Raw genomic sequence first — 17,224 nt, 5'->3', positions numbered from 1 at the left:
CTCTGCCAGATGAGACTTTTCAGAGAGTAGAGTTAGCAAGGGAGTTACAGCTTAATGTATCTTTATTAAGCTTTTTTTTTTTTTTTCCAAAGCAGCAGAATTCCTGAAATGTCTGAAGTCATCAAAGGTTGCAACAAAGTTTACACATGGAATGAACTTTAGAGCTCTCTTCAGAGTGAACTTAGGAAAATGCAGAGGTTAAGACAATAGCATTATTGACTGTCTTAGCAAACTCACCTAGCAAGGAATGTGTGGGTTATAACAAAATGGGTTTTAAATATTTTAGTAAGTGTTAGTTCATTATTTGTTAGTTCACTATTTTGTAAACAAAACCTGAAGATAAAGAGCAGATACGCATTGTACAATGCACACTCTATAGATGAAACAGTATGTATTGAAACTTGCAAGTGATGGAGGTACAAGGTTGCGTAGCAGTTTTCCACTGCTGCATCCTTAAAAATTATTATTATTATTATTATTATTACTGTTTGGGAAAGACTGCACAGTAATTAAAGAACACATCCTTACTTTTGGATTTTTTCCAGATCAGGAAGACTTTACTGGAATTTAAATAAAAGTAATCTGAGCAAAACAACTGATTTGTACAGCTTATGCCTCTTACAGAAATGTGTATAGCAGCAGTGTATTTGCATGCGTGCTTCAAGCTTTTGCCAGTGCATCTGTGTCTGTCTTGATTGGAGTGCCTGTTCAGACCTCTGCACATCCCACAGGTCCTTTTATACATAAATAGTTTAGTTCACTGGCATTTTATTACATTTATTGTATAGGGAGTGGGAAACTGCTTTTCAGTAAAACAGATTCAAGTTGGGTTAACCTAATACATCACAAGTTTAATTTTGCTAATTGGATTAATTTTCCATTTGCCGTTAATATCGTTCTTCTGTTACATAGTTAAAGGAAGAAAAAAATCATACTTTTTATTGAATTTGTTGTTTTTAAACAAGTCTGCATGCTACCTTCATGCTATCGAGTTTACTACAGCTTTACATCTTAATGAAGTATTTCCTTATATTTGCAATATTTTCGTACACTTTGAGAGTCTTGGTGAGCAAAGGAGTCTCTTTATTCACTAGGTATGAGCCAGAGCAGTCTTTGTCGCAGCACATCGTCAATAACCTGATGAAACAAACTTCTTTCTCGTCGTGATTAGCTTCTCTCCCTGGCCTGTGGGTGGGTGTGTTTAACAGAAGGAAGGAGTAGGAAAGAGCCTGTCAGTCTGCCTTTACAGCTAAGTAGCACAGCATACAGCAAAGATAAGCAGTCCGGGGAGGTGGGCCTTCCGGAGGGTCGCCGAGGTTGAGGCAAAGCCTGACTGGGGAGATTCCTCAGGAATCCAGCGCATCAATGAGCTGCAGAAAGTTGGTACAGGACTTGCCTGACTCAGGCATGAGGGCAGCGTGTGGCTGCTTTCTGGAAAAGCAGAGCAGAGATGGACAGAACCTGGGAGTCTCTGCAACTTGTAATTGCCCACGTTCTGCCTCATCGAGACCCTGTCCTGGTATTTAAAGACTGTAAGTACTAAAGATAACTGTTTTACTTCCTTGATAGTGAATTTATTTAATTCAAATGTCTGTTGTAGCCAAAATATTAAGAGAGAGAAGTAATTAATTTGTTTGTATTTGTGTGCATACCATGAACTATCATTATTTTATCCTGCCTATTGAAGGCAGTGTTGCTGCTTATTTTTTAAGTTTGCAGTTCAGAAAACTGATTCATAACCTTTTCTTAGGATATTTAATTACATTCTAGTAATACGGTAAAAACTTTACTGCTCGACAATTTTGGAAAACTTTACGCCAACTCCTTTTCTGCGGTTAGTTTGTCCTATGAATTGTCTTTCTTAACTGTAGAACTGCAAAACGTCAAATATTACAATCTTTGTGTTTACACAGATACAGTGCAAAATGCTGCTTCTCAAGCATAAGATGTTTTCCTGCAAGTATTTGAAATGAGGTTTACCCCCCCCCCCCCCCCCCCCCCGTACCAGACTTGACTATGGATGCACTTTTTAAACCTTGCCAAAACTCTTCACGTAATTATTCTCTTTCTCTCTCATTTTAAAAACTGTCCCTTGTGAAATGTTCTGAAGTACTTTTCAGTAGGTGGCATATAATAAACTGGCCTGATGCATCCCTTGAAACAGAGTTCAATGCAACTCACATCATGGAAATATGAGTATTTAAATGTGAATTTATGATTTGAGTGGGGCTATGCATGGAGTGAAGTGCTATTTAATTAGCAATTGCTTAGAAAATACATCCACAGATTTCATACAACGGAAAAAAAAATCTTCAACAGATCGAATGAAACAATAGTTAAATTCCATTGTTCTCACAGTTTTCTTCACAGGTGAATGAGATCTCTTAATCTCATGCCCCCAAATCCCATACTACATAAACATTTTGATTGTATACTTAGTATTTTGCTGGGTGCCATTTCAGTCTGAATCACTTAGTCAATCATTTAACATTCAGACAATGCTGGAGCGATGTTAGATTTTTAGGAGGGAGTTTTATTTATTTATTTATTTAACATTCACTTCTAATTGTAATCTGCTGTGTGACCTAAGGTACACTGCAGAGACGTTTATTTAATCTCCACTTCATTCGTCAACAGCTCAGTTAGAGTTAATAAAATCAGTCTCATACAATCAACTGTTCCCTTTTAAGCTTGCTATAGAAGGAATAAAGACTTCAAGACATGGCTAGTGATGGACCTAGGGGAAAAACCCATGTACATCTGCATTAAACAACTCCATTTGCCAGATTCTTATGCTCATAGCCACACTGAAAAGTCAGAGGCTGACCCAGTAGTTCCCTGGGACTAAGTTGGATTTACTATTGTAGAAGGATGCTACTCTTGTGTGACTGTAGCATAAGGATCTGTCCCAGAGTTTAAGAGTCTGACATCTGTTTCTCAGGCCACCCCACAGGAGGTTTTTATGCTGCTGGGTAGGTTTGTATTACTGTTGCAGTCTTGGGACCTCGTGGTGCAGTCTGTGAATGTACACACATCACAGGAACAAAGAATTTGATCGGGGTGCAGCGCGGTGGGTGGGTTGGAGTAGAGGGGCATTCCCTTTCATAAGTTTCCACTGGTAACCAGTTCCTGCAGATCTACTGACAAGGCTTTTATTGAAAGTGTATGTACAAGCTGCTTGGACAATGCGTTTGTGACCACCCACAGATCTAAGGGAGGGAGAAATGATTAAATAGAAACAGAAGTGCATGTGGCTTGGAGTAATTTTTTTTTCTCCTTTAGATTTTCTGAGGTATGAAAAGAATTTTGAAGGCATTCTAATATAGATTTAACCTATATAGGCTTGAAGTTGCTGTATGTGCCACCAATTCTGACTGGTGACAGACATTCATAGTGCTTTGTCTAGAAGTCAGATGAGAATTTACATGTATTCTTTTTATCTTCAGCAAAAAGTCATCTTTAGATTTAGGTGGTGACCATCTCTGACTTTTAATCAGATTTAGAGAAAGCAAGCAAGTATTAGACCAGAAAGAAGATAATGGCTCATGTTTCCCCATGGGACCACGTCCACATCTCTTACAAACACATTACTTTTAGACCTTATTGGAAAGAACAAAATAAGAATGAAAGCCATTTAGGGTCTATTTGCTGCAGCAGCAGCTACCTCTTTCACAATGTGGTCTGACTCAGTATATCAAGAGGACTGAATTTTGCTAGGGCAAGATGTCAGAGCAAGTCTGCTTGTCAATGCTCAGCACCACATACACTTTTTGTTCCCATTCCAATCAAGGAGTCTTTGCTTGCTCTGGCCCAATGCTTTGGTCTGTTGGGAATGCCTCCACAGAGGGCTTTCTTCAGCAGGAGCAGGGAGAGATAGGAGGTTCAAAAGTCCCTGGGTGCAGCTTGCAGGAGCAAATACAGTGAGTGGTGCTGTGCCTGATGCAGCAGTGCTCCTTCTGGGCTAGTATCTCCCCAGCAGAGGCAGAGATGATGGGATTTGGGAAAGATGAAAGACCATGCCTGGGTGCCCTGGCAACAAGACAGCAGGGACAGTTTGTTTCTCTGAAGTCCTCCATGCCATTAGAATGCTTCATCCTTATAGTGGTAGGCAATCTTTGGGGCAGGAAAAAAAAAAAAAAGAAAGAGAGAGAGAGAGAGAAATTGAAAAAAGGCAAAAGGGATATTCCATACCATATAGAATCATAGAATGCTTTAGGATGGAAGGATTCTTAAAGATCATCAAGTTCCAACCCCCCTGCCATGGGCAGGAACACCTCCCACCAGACGAGGTTGCTCAATGCCCCATCTGTTGTAGCCTTGGACACTTCCAGGAATGGGGCATCCACAGCTTCTTTGGGCGACCTCTTCCAGTGTCTCCTCACCCTCACAGTAAAAATCTCTTCCTTACCTGAGTCTATCCTCAGCCTGTCTTCACAGGAGAGGTACTCCATACCTCTGATGATCATTTTTGTGGCTCTGCTCTGGACCAACTGCAGGTCCAGGTCTCTCTTGTGCTGGGAGCCCTGCTACTCCATCCCCCGGACTCTGGAGGGCAGAGCAGAGGGGGACAATCACCTCTCTCGCCCTGCTGGCCACTCTGCTTTTGATGCAGCCCAGGATACAGCTGGATTTCTGGGTTGCAAGTGCATATTGCCGGCTCCTGTTGAGCTTCTCATCAACCAGTACCCCCAAGTCCTTCTCCACAGGGCTGCTTTCAAGGTATTTCTCACCTAGTCTATGCTGGTGTTTCAGAGAGCCCCTCTGCTTGTGCATTAGACTGGGAGGGAGGCTGGGCATCTGGTTTGGATTGTTGGAAGCCCTAACTTCAAGAAGAATTAAAATTGAGCGTTGGCCATGTAGAACAGTAAAGAGGCATTTTCTGCTGCTTCCGTGCTAGGCAATGGGCATAGCTGAAATACATCTGAAACAAAACTATTACCAGCTCGTACCGTTCCAGGCAGACCCTTGATGATACATGGGTCAACCACTGTGCTGCCAATTGTACAGACCTCCTAGTATTATTTTTTCAAAGGCAGTTAAACTTAATAAGCAATGACTTTTACTGGAACACTAAAGAAAGTCTGTTCATCAAAGGCTGCATCTATATTAGATGTGGGGATGGAGCAATAAAGTAGTTTTGCAACAAATGAATATTACAACAATGAGTATTTGTTATTGGTGCTCTGTGAGTGAATGAATGAAGTGGCCCTGTGGCTGCCACACCTTCTGTGATGGTGGTAGCAAGGGAGACCCATGTTTCTGCTGGAGCTCTTTCTAGACTGTGAATTTATCCAAACTGTGTTGCGTTCCCTTGGAGGTATAGCAACAAGCAATGTAGTCCAGTTGGAGAAGATCAGTAGATCAAAGCAGCTAAGGCTAAAGGCCTTACATATTAATCATGTGGTTCCAGCATATAGGAGCTTTGGACTAGATTCATTTGGAGCCATTGGACAAAAATGCCTGCAAACTTTGATTCAAATCTATCCGAAGAGCAGGTGATTAGTTTGGGTTTTTATATCCCCTGTCGGGGTTGCAATACCTTGATCTTGCACCTGAAACAGATCTTTAATTTCTGTTTCTTTAGAGAGAACATTCATTCATGTAGCACTAATCCTCTGTGAAACTGCAACTGCATGGAGTAAATGTGATTATTTATTGCAAAACTACGTTCTTGCTCCATCCCAGCATCTAATAGAGATGCAGCCTTTGAGGAATAGATCTTCCTTAGTGTTCTAAGAAGAGCTGCATCCAAAGGAACTGGGGTTCTCCTAGGACCACTACAGAAATATTTCTGCTCTCCATAGCTTGTCCAGCACAGGCAGTGTTGGTCAGAGCACAGTTGCCTCTGACACTTGGTGCATGACACTTAACATAGACTCACAGTTTACACTGAGGTCAATCTGAAAATGAGAATCATGTTGGAGATGAGAAGAAGGTGACAGAGATGTGCTTAGGGTAAATGAGTAATTTCTGTGCCCATTTCCTCCAAGCTGAATAAGAACAAAGTGAATTAATTTAACAGTTGTCAGTAACTTAGATCACGATAGATTTTATTTCCTAATTGTTCTGACAGTACATTCTCCTGTCCACTGTGGGTCTGTTCCACTTCCTAGAGCAGTCAAGCTGGATTCTGCATTTGTCAGCAGAATTTTACATAAACTTTTCCTGAGTGCAGTCTACATGGATAGAATATAAAGCGTGTTTAACTTCCTCCATCCAGCCAAATGAATAAGTATTTTATGTTAAAGGACTAAGCATCTTTTTTTTTTTTTTTTGGGGGGGTGGGGGGAGGGGGGTCTTTTTTCTAGACCTTACAAAATAGATCATGGCAACGTTCTATTGAAAAATATGAAAACAGTTATCTTAAGAAACAAAAATGTATAGCAGCTAAGTGTAGTAACCAGTGAAAAGCTTTTTGCCAGTTGAACTTGAACCAAAAGAGATCGGAGAATTCTGCAGAAAGCAAATAAAGACAGGGAATCAGGGTGTCTCAGTCAATCAGATGTGATGGAAAGCCGGCAAAAGAGTGAGCGCTTTTTTCATCTGCTGTAATAAAAATGATAAGAAAATCTGTTTAATAGAAAACAAATTCAATTCAGATGATCAAGCTGGGGACTGGTCTGCGTGAGAATGATACAGAATCTGTGTTAGCTATTTTAAAGAAAAAGTTAAATAAGTCTGGGTTGCTGTGATATCATTGACACTGTCTGAAGAAAGGTATTGACCAGGAAGTTTCTTAAATTTTTCACGGGTGTCTTAGGAAGAAAAGAAATGAAAAACGGAGGGAAGTGAGAGCAGGAAGGCTTATACAAGGAAGGCTTATACAATGTCGAAAAACGGGATAAATGCTTAGTTCTACAGACGAAACGAGGTTTCCATGCAGGGGAATTGTTTGCCTGAATTTTCTGTAAGAGTTTCCCAGTGACTAAGGAAATCAATGGGAAAGGACTCACTTGAGAAAGCACTTTGTTCTTACAGGTCCCATTTCAATACATACTATGATACGTCCAGAGGTAAATCTGTTTCATCGTCATTTGGTTTACTTTCCTGTGAGTCTGATCAATGGAGACACAGGACAGCCACGCACAGTAGTCCTCTCAGGTAAGAAAGCGTTCTCCTTCCAACAGGGAGGTTAGAGTGAGCTCTGCAGGGAGACGGGGAACAAGATAAAGGATGGTGATTCCTAGGTCTTAGCTAGCACAATTGTGTCTTAGAAAATGAAGTAGAAGATTCTGAGATCGATAAGCAATTAATTGAAGATGTAAACGGAAAGTGTTACCTACAGGTTTAACAGAAATAAGTGGGACGTTTGGGAAGAAGATTGGGAGAAGCCGGTAAAAACTTGCAACAAAAGGTTTGCGTGGAAATTGAAACAAGGGACAGTAACTAATAAGGAATAGAAATGATAAAAAAGGGGGGATAGGAAATCAAGGAAATGGGGAATACCCAGAACAAAGCCGTTTTAAGGAAAAGCCCCCTTGGGTGCATAGTGGCACGTTGGAAGGGTATTGTCAGAACTGGGGGGGCACAGAAAGCAAGAGGACTCTCCTTAAGCATTGCAGTCAAGGGTGGCCACTATACAAGCTTGAGGATGGAGCTAAATGGCCACTTTATGGATGAATCGGCTAGAACGCTATCCTACAATTAGTGTTGTTTTTGAGGAGAGAAGGAAAATGGGATGAAATGTTGTATACTGATATGTTGTTTCAGCATCCTGGAGGGAAAAAGGTATGGAATTAAGCTGGCCCCTGACTGAGCCTTTGGTGAAAGTACAGGCTGGAGCAAGATCAAAAGAAGCGTTAAAAGGGTTATTGAAGGTGCTAAAGGTGTGGCATGTAGTATTTGACAAAGCTGTTTGAAGCTGAATGAGCAGGGAAAGAGGATATCAAAATCACAGGTGTGAGCCCTCTGGGGCCTCTGGTAAATATCAAAATCTGGTTAAATTGGGAATTGAGAATCTATTCTAACAAGGCCCAAAAGAAACCCCTATGGCATTTTTGGACCAGCTTTGAAATGCAGAGAAGAAAAAAAATATACCAGTTTGGACCTGGCTTCGGAAGACAAACAGAGGCAATTGGCTAGCCTCTTTCTAGGACAATCAGGTCCTGATGTCAGAAAGAAATTGTCTTAGGTTGCAGGATAAACTTGCAACAGTCAGAGCAGGAATGACAGGGACCAGGGGCATCTATCGTAGCAGATCCGCTGGTTGAAATAAAGCTAGGAATGAAGAGAGAGGCATGGATTTTTAGGTTGGATATGGGAGCTTCTTTCTTTCTTTCTTTTAAGTGTAATTATGAAGCAAGTGTATCTGGGAGTTTGGGCTACAGGACTAGCTGGGGGAGCAAAGAATGTAGTACCTGTAAAAAAAGTTGATTTAAAGGAAAATGCTCCGAAGGTATGCTAAAAGCAATACACACTAAAGGTGAAAGACAGAAGGGGAATGGAAGGAATAATCAATAACTTGCTTAATTATGGAGTAATCTACTAAGAGTAGAATGTGAGTCAGAATATAACACTCCATATAGGCCTGGTTAGAAAGGCAGATGGAACCTATCGTATAGTTCAGGATTTAAGGGCCATCGATAGGATCACAAAAGATTTATACCCTGTAGTAGCCAACCCCTACAGCCTTTTGGCAAAATTAGAAAAGAGTCAAGTTTGGTTCACGGTACTAGATTTAAAGGATGCCTTTTTCTGCCTGCCCTTGGCACCTGAAAGCCAGGAACTCTTTGCCATTGAATGAGAAAATCCTAACAGAAGATGAAAAACTCAGCAGCTTACTTGCACTGTGTTAGCACAGGGGTTCAAAAATAGCCCCACCGTATTCAGAAACCAAGTAGCCTGGAATCTTGAAGCTTGGAAAAGCCCTTCAGGGAAAGGGGACACTTGCAATACGTAAATGACCTGTTGATAGCTCCTCAAGAAGAAAAGGAATGTGTAGAATGGACTATTAGTTTCCTAAATTTGTTTGGCATTAATTCTGTGAACCCAGCCTCTTTCCTTAGGAACAGAGTTTATTGCATCAAGACCATGGACACGATATACTCCAGCTGACCACCCCTAGAAGATGCAGAGGATTGGTACGTAGATGGCAGCACCTTCGTCCGCCAGGGATATGCGGTACCTCCCAGGATATGCGGTAACAACCATCAGCCCAAAAGGCTGAAATCATCGCCTTGGTAAGAGCTCTTGAGCTGGCAAAAGGGAAAAGAATTAACATTTGGACAGATTAGAAATATGCCTTTGGTGTGGTGCATGCACATGGGGCAATTTGGGAGGAGAGAGGACTCTAATCATCCTCAATTAAACACGCAGAAGAGCTAAAGTTGCCATTTTGCACTGTAAAGGACATCAAACAGGGGCTACCGCTATTGAAAGGGGAAATAGACTGGCTGACGCAGAAGCCAAAGGGGCAGCAGAATGGGCGTCTGAGAGTCAAATTTTGGCACTAGTACCAGAAACAGAAAAGCAGGCATTAACAAAAGTCTTAGAAAATGAAGTAGAAGATTCTGAGATCGACAGGCATTTAAGACCTGATGAGTACGCAAGAGACATATGGGGGAAATGAAGTGAAGGTGGATTTGTGCCACTAGCAGAAGCACACTGCCAGCAACTGTTGGTGCGCAAGTTAGGTGGAGCTATCCCCCTTGTGCCCGGCGTGGGTGTGCAGCGCTGAATAAACAGACCTGCTTTATAACCATTCTGAGGTTCTAGATAGAGTCTGATTTCCGCAAGTCAGTAGCTGACCAATGCTGTAGAGCTCAGAGCAGAAGTCATCAACAGACTTCAAGTGACTGATCAGGGAATTTGATTAGCTAATACGACCGATTAGCTCTAACTACCAGGACTAAAAGTTTGGTATTTCTGGAGAATATCGTGTAGACGAAGGAGTGTTCAAATGATGCTGTACTAGTTTTGAAGTCTACAAGTACGTTCTACCAAACTTTTTAAGAATAAATTCCATGCTAGGCCAATTGTAATGAAATTTTTCTATTATTTCTACAAAGCTGTCTCAGTTTGAAACCTTGAGACAGTTCAGTGTTGGGTAGTCATCTGTCTCAAAATGCTGAGAAGATGGGGCTGCATTCATTTCCAAACTGGCTGTCATAAAGGCCTTAAACTTTGCGTTATGTTGAGGCAGTGGTGATCTCAGCCTTCTTGTATTTGTCTGAGTAATGTAGCTCCCAAAAGAGATCCCAAGGTCCAGAAAAGACATGGAAATAATTGGTGGCTTGTAAGGAAAAATCATATTCCATCACACAGCAACACCAGAGCTGTCTGTAGAAGTCAGCTGAAGTTATTTATGTTTCATCTGAACGGAGAAAGAAAAGAGCAGTTAATATGAAAGAATGCATGTCTGACAATCATACAAGCGGATGAGAGCCTGTTTTATCTGGGTCTGTGGATTTTGTATCTGTATGCTGTTGAGGAGATTGTCAGAATTCTGATTAGAGAATAAGGAACCTACAGAAAGTGCAGTACGCAAATGCTGGAGAGCACGGGTCAAAGTTTTACGCTTCCTGGGACTGCCTAGCATATTAACAGGTCTAGGGAAAAAATGGCTGTGGTTCAACATTAACAGCACATTGACAAGTGTGATTTAAACCTATCCACATCTAAATCAGTCAGCCCTACTGAAATCTTCAAATACTTAAGAGGTAACCCGTAGCCAATGGTGTCAAAAAGTGCTGTGAGATTTGAGAAAGTAACCTGCATTTCTCTCCCATAACAGTTTTGTCCTTGGGTGAGAAGCAAGTGAGGGAGTTTGCTGCCCTTGTGTCTTTTGTTTAGCCTCTATCAGCACCACATGTAGTAAACTGCTACTGTCTTAAATAAATGTTACGCCTTTGAGAAACAAATTAGATGGCAAATAATGTGTTAAGAGCTGACTGCCTTCTTCCCCCCAGACAGCTGAGATGCACCTCTTTTTCCCTCTCAAGCATTTGCTGCTTTGCACTTCCTTTTCTTTCATTGGAGAGTCAGATAAATCGGTTGCTTTGCACTAGTATATGTTCCTTGGAAAGCCGCTTAAACTCTCTTCAAACACTGGACTACCTATACATTGATTGCTTCCTCTAAGTGGCACTTCTGCTCTAGCTGGATCCTCTAAATCCCATTTTACTGCTTCTGCTTACTAAGCAGGTGAGAGAAACTTTCATAACCGGTGAGCAGAGAAGAAGGAGCTGTAGTTCTGTATAAAGAAAATGTTTGGGAGTTTTGAAGCTGTTTCCCCTGCTCAGCTGCCATCCCTATGTTAATCAATTACCTGATCTTTTGCATTACAGCAGAAGTCTTGATTCAGTTATTAAGGAAAGTTATTTCTGAAAATACTCAGCCACCTCTGCATGCCAAACCTTTAATGGCACTGTGCAATATGCACATTGCAGTGATAAATCAGGTTGTGGAATGAATGGCAACATAAATATTTGGCTCCAGATCCAAAATGTCATTTATTTGGCCATTTTATTTAGGGTAGCACTCCCCGCCCCTCCCATTCCCTCCACCTCCCTTCCCTCCCCTCCCCTCCCCTCCCTTACACTCCCCTGCCCTACACTCCCCTCCCCTACACTCCCCAATACTCCCCTACACTCCCCTCACCTACAATACCCTCCCCTACACTCCTCTCCCCCACACTCCCCTATATTCCCCTATACTACCCCCCCTACACTCCCCTCCCCTACACACCCCTACACTCCCCTACACGGCCCTCCCTTCCCTTCCCCTGCCCTGCCCTCCTTCCCCTTCTCCTCCCCTTCCCCTCCCCTTCCCCTCCCCTTCCCTCCCCTCTTGTCCTCTCTTCTCCTCCTCTCCTCTCTTCTTCTCCTCTCTTCTCCTTTCTTTCACAAACTTGAATGCCGAAGAGGGAGAACCGTCACTTCAAATCGCTTCAGTCATTCTCGTAGCTTATATCACTGGCTGATTCATGGGAATCCATCAGCGGTAGTCATAAGTGTTGCAGCTGCTGGGTCACTAGTCAAGCAAGAGTCTCAAACTGGGAATCGCTGACTTCTTTCTGTGGCTCAGACAGGTGACTTTCAATTCCACCCTGCCTTGGGCACGTCCTCTTGCTGTGTCCCCACCTACAGTGCAGTTTTGCTTAGAAGCAGAAGCACGGTTTTGAAGTAGTTCCACTGCTTCCATTTTCAATGATTTAGCTTGGCTAGCCAAGTGGTTTCTGTAAATAGAACGCAATCAAGAGATTTTGGTTAGAAACAACTAACTGAGCAGTTCCTTTCCACATGGGCAATGAATATTTACCCTTTCCTAATGGAGACTGCAGTGTAAGAGATAATGACAGATCATTCAGAGAGCTCTGAAATAGCCCTTGGGGATGCTTAGTCCAGAGGACCAGAGTAAATCTGCCTAAAGTACACCATGGGATCACTCTGAATTACTTCCTAACAGAAGCGTGTCCTTACTATGTCTGCTATGGCTTCAGCTGGTTTCAGTGTTCTTCTTCACCTAATACTTCAATTAAGAGTTCTAAAGAAAGATGGAAAGATTGAGAAATATCTAAATCACGGATGAAAAGTGCTTTGAGGACTTTGGTCTTTAGCCCCATAAAGCATCAAAGTGCTGTCCTATGAAGCAAATGCTTTATTCTCTTGATATCTAAGGAGGTAAATAAATCCAATGTTGGAACATTAAGGATTGGTTAGAAAAGTAAACCTTGAAAACAAGTAAAGGAGAAGACCAAGTAAGCAATTGCAGTGCCTGTGGGGTAACTGCAGGGTTAGGCAAAGAACTATTGTGCAATGCAATCTTGTTATAAAAGAAGTATTATGTGAATTTTTACTGTTTTATTTCTTGAGTGTTCTATTTGAAAGGGAGTGAATCTATCAGGATTAGCTGTTTAATTTAGAAATGTAATGAAAACTGGTTTCTCTTTCCTTTTGAGTTCACCCCTTTTTATAGGATTTTATAATCGAGTAAGTAGGTATTTTTTTAAAACAGAGTAAAAGCGGGTAATTATATGCACAATTATTTTTAAAATACAGTAACAATAGCAAGGATGAGATGAAAGGTATTTATACACTATTATACTGTCACGGTATGTCCCATACATTAGTAACAGTCAGAGGATTCATGTTAGTGAACAAAAGATATCTTTAAATAAGTAAATAAATAATTAAATATATGTGCATATAGGTAGATAGATTGACAGATAGATAGATAGGTAGATAGACAGACAGACAGGCACCTAAGAAACTGCTGTGAAGCTTCTTGCTCTCTTTTCTAAAAGTTAAAGTGAATACAGCATCAGGGTGTGTTACAAACATTACAAGCATTACCTTCAATCCACCACAGGTACACACGAGAGGTCAGTCTGCAGGTTGCGAAGGCAAAGAAACTGCTCTGGTTTGATGTGAAGAACCAAGACGTAAGTTGCTGTCAGAGAAAAGATGCTGTCAAAGTGCGTCACGTCTATGCTAGGGCATCTCTGCCACCATCTGTAGTGCATCTATATGCACCTATACTGGAGCATCTCTGCTTATCCAGTCTGGGTGATCTTACGAGCATTCTGAAGCCCCAGAGGAGGGTCTGTTTGTCTTTTCTGCTTTTATAGCCAGTGAAAATTCTTACAATTTTACACAGAGTGGATGAAAAACACTAAGTGTACTTCCAATCTTCACAGCTTCTAAGCAAGTGGAGATGAGGTTGTGGAATAAGCAAATAAAGTGTTGATCTGGAAGCAGCGTAAAGATTGTCTTTAACCAGGGCCTTGCATTCTTCATTTTTATACCATTACTTGCCTTCAAGTGCATGATCATTATTTTATTAACTTTCTACCACTACAGAAATGCACCTGATTCTTTCACAAAACTTACGGGTGGTAATTGGAAATATTCATCAGCATTCTCTATTTCCTTCTTCATCTCAATTCTCTTCTGGCCTGTGAAGCTTTTCAGATCAGAGATGAAGATCAGCTATAATACGGAGTATTGGAGACTGCAAAGGAAAAGAAGAATCACACGAAAAACTCTTTTCAGCCTCACGTGCAATCATCAAAGAAAAGAATACCAAAAGAATACCGCTTTATCATGGTAAGCATAAATTTGAGCATAGGTCTCCTATAACTGAAGCGAGGTTAAACAGGTTCCAAAGAAGGTGAAGGAGCACACCCAAAATCATTTCCATAAAACCGTGTTTTCAAACAAATGGTTTAAAGATTTAGATTTTCTTACAGGTGAAGAATGAAAATATAAAATAAAATAAAATAAAAAATTACCAGGACATACAGTTTTCTTCTAGCTTGCTTTGCTTCATTCAGTTAATCTGAGTCTTGGGTCACAATCAGGGAGCAGCATTGTACAGAAATGCCAAAGCCTCCCCAAGCTTGTTATATCTTCATCAACAGGGCTTTGATACTGCTGCCTCCTCAGCAATGTCGGCAATTTAGTAGGAAAGTTGGTGTCCACCAGGTCAAATTAGGAAGAGGAAATCCCTCTTGCCACAACTTCACACTCACAGCAGAGTTGGCAGGACAGAGCGATGGACAGAGAAGTATCTATGAGAGTGTTAGAAAACAGACTTTAGAGCAGATTTCCATCAACCCAGGAAAAATTACTTGCTCATCCCTTCAAACTAAACTCTAAGTAGAAGGAAGTGATCCCAAGCTGCAGTCCTGACATCTATGCTGCAAAGTCATCCAATGTGACATGTTACTATACCAGCCTGTTAGGAAGATAAACAAGAGTTTTGAGTTTATGATGTTTGTTTAGAATTAAGCTCAAAGCGTTAGTCCTTTGATATGTTTTTGTCTGCAAGTGTTTTCACTGTTTCCCAGACAATGTCTCCAGCAAGCTAGCTGCTTGTTTCATTTGGCCAGATATTTGGCCATATCTGGCCAGATATTTGCCTTCTTAGTCAATAACCAAATCTGTCAAGTTAAGAACATGGAATTAATGAAAAGGAAATCCTTTTATTTTGGTCTGAGTTCACTTTTGTTTGTTTGTTTGTTTGTTTGTTTTCTTTCTAGACCAAGAATGAATCATGGAGAACCAGCAAAACTGAGGTGAAAAATGAAATGAAAAATGTTAAGGTCAGGCTGCTTGCTCACTGCAAGTGCCAATCTGGAAGCAGATGGAGTGCATCTTCATACACAACATCCTGAGACACTCAACAGGTCAGCCCATTTGATGAAGTACATTGCTGTCCTGAATTTTAATGTGACAGGGGTACTTTTAAGTCTCTTGTTTATGCTTTAGTACTTGAGGCGTATGGCAGGAGCACAGCACGCTCTTATTTGTCCACCCTTATTTGTTGATCGTGTGTAGGAAAAAGAGAACGTGCAGAGGCCCTCACCCATACTTTGCATCTGTCACTCTGTGCAGCTACATCACTGAGCAAAAGTACCAAACTTAACGCTTGTGAAAGGACTTTACACAAACTACAGAATACTAAAAGGAAGCATTCACAATAAAAACACATTTTTTTCCTCAGCCAAGCATCAAACCACTTACAGAAGGGCATGGGCCCTCTCTATGCACCTCAAGGTGGGATCCACAAATCCTCACGTGGTTTCATCACATCCAGCACGCTTCTCTGTCCCTCCTAGCTAAACTTGCACAGAGGCAGCTGCTCCCAAATTGCCATGGTGACATCACTCAGTTCTGTTTCTTCTCCCTTCCAAATATAGCTCAACGAATGAAACAGTAAAAATTCACATAATATTTCTTTTATAACAAGATTTCATTGCACAATAGTTCTTTGCCTAACCCTGCAATAACCCCATAGGCATTGCAATTGCTTACTTGTTCTTCTCCTTAACTTGTTTTTAGTGTTTACTTTTCTAACCTATCCTTAATGTTCCAACATTGGATTTATTTACCTCCTTAGATATCAAGAGAATAAGGCATTTGCTTCATAGGACAGTACTTTGATGCTTTCCAGGGCTAATGGCCAAAGTTCTCAAAGCACTTTTCATCAGTGATTTATATATTTCTCAATCTTTCCGTCTTCATTTAGAACTCTTAACTTAATTTAGGTATTAGGTGAAAAGGAAGCCCAAAACCAGCTGAAGCCATATCAGACATAGTAAGGACGTGCGTCTGTTAGGAAGTAATTCAGAGTGATCCCATGGTGTACTTTAGGCAGATTTACTCTGGTCCTCTGGACTAAGCATCCCCAAGGGCTATTTCAGAGCTCTCTGAATGATCTGTCATTATCTCTTACACTGCAGTCTCCATTAGGAAAGGGTAAATATTCATTGCCCATGTGGAAAGGAACTGCTCAGTTAGTTGTTTCTAACCAAAATCTCTTGATTGCGTTCTATTTACAGAAACCACTTGGCTAGCCAAGCTAAATCATTGAAAATGGAAGCAGTGGAACTACTTCAAAACCGTGCTTCTGCTTCTAAGCAAAACTGCACTGTAGGTGGGGACACAGCAAGAGGACGTGTCCAAGGCAGGGTGGAATTGAAAACCACCTGTCCGAGCCACAGAAAGAAGTCAGCGATTCTCAGTTTGAGACTGTTGCTTGACTAGTAAGACAGCAGCTGGAACGCTTATGATTACTGCTGAAGGATTCCCATGAATCAGCCAGTGATACAAGCTATGAGAACAACTGAAGCAATTTGAAGTTACGCTTCTCCCTGTTCTGCCTTTCAAATTTGTGAAAGAAAGGAGAAGAGAGGAGAAGAAGACAGGAGAGAAGGAGAAGAGAGGAGAGAAGAGGAGAAGACGGGAGGGAAAGGGAGGGAAGGAGAGTGAATGAAGGGAAGGGCAGGGAAGGGCAGGGAAGGGGAGGGAAGGGGAGGGAAGGGAAGGGAGAGGAGGGAAGGGAAGGCAGGGCAGGGGTGGGGTGGGGTGGGGTGGTTGGGGTACTGAAGGGACATGAAGGGTAGTGTAGGGTAGGGGAGCATAGGGGAGTATAGGGGAGGGGAGGGGAGTGTAGGGGAGGGGAGTGTAGGGGAGCGTAAGGGAGGGGAGCGTAGGGGAGGGGAGCGTAGGGGAGGGGATCATAGGGCAGGGGCGTGGAGGGGAGGGGAGTGGAGGGGAGGGAGGGAATGGGAGTGGATGGGAGTGCTACCATAAATAAAATGGTCAAATAAATGACATTTTGGATCTGGAGCCAACTAGTTTTGTTGCCATTCATTCCACAACCTGATTTATCGCTGCAGTCTTTGTATTGCACAGTGCCATTGATGGTTTGGCATGCACAGAGGTGGCTGAGTATTTTCAGAAATAACTTTCCATAATAACTGAATCAAGACTTTTGCTGT

General features: G+C 41.7%; 2 long non-coding RNA genes across 3 annotated transcripts; one reads left to right on the top strand and one right to left on the bottom strand.

Annotated features, from left to right (window-relative positions):
- Positions 1–1,254: 1,254 nt before the first annotated feature.
- LOC136789033 (uncharacterized) lies at positions 1,255–16,722 on the top strand. Its single transcript, XR_010827752.1, has 6 exons — positions 1,255–1,532; positions 6,979–9,179; positions 13,309–13,381; positions 13,903–14,045; positions 14,981–15,127; positions 16,283–16,722. It is a non-coding gene; the product is annotated as an uncharacterized lncRNA (long non-coding RNA).
- LOC136789031 (uncharacterized) lies at positions 11,769–16,264 on the bottom strand. 2 transcript variants are annotated; one of them, XR_010827749.1, is made up of 5 exons: positions 15,465–16,264; positions 14,231–14,676; positions 13,830–13,950; positions 13,293–13,389; positions 11,769–12,175 (listed from the first exon to the last, which is right to left on the bottom strand). It is a non-coding gene; the product is annotated as an uncharacterized lncRNA (long non-coding RNA). The 2 variants fall into 2 exon arrangements; XR_010827750.1 differs by having other exon boundaries at positions 14,231–14,509; positions 15,465–16,262.
- Positions 16,723–17,224: the final 502 nt, after the last annotated feature.

This window comes from Anser cygnoides, chromosome Z, assembly GCF_040182565.1.
Source record: "Anser cygnoides isolate HZ-2024a breed goose chromosome Z, Taihu_goose_T2T_genome, whole genome shotgun sequence".
In the NCBI taxonomy this organism is placed as follows: Eukaryota; Metazoa; Chordata; class Aves; order Anseriformes; family Anatidae; genus Anser; species Anser cygnoides.
This window is presented reverse-complemented; position numbering and strand designations above follow the sequence as displayed.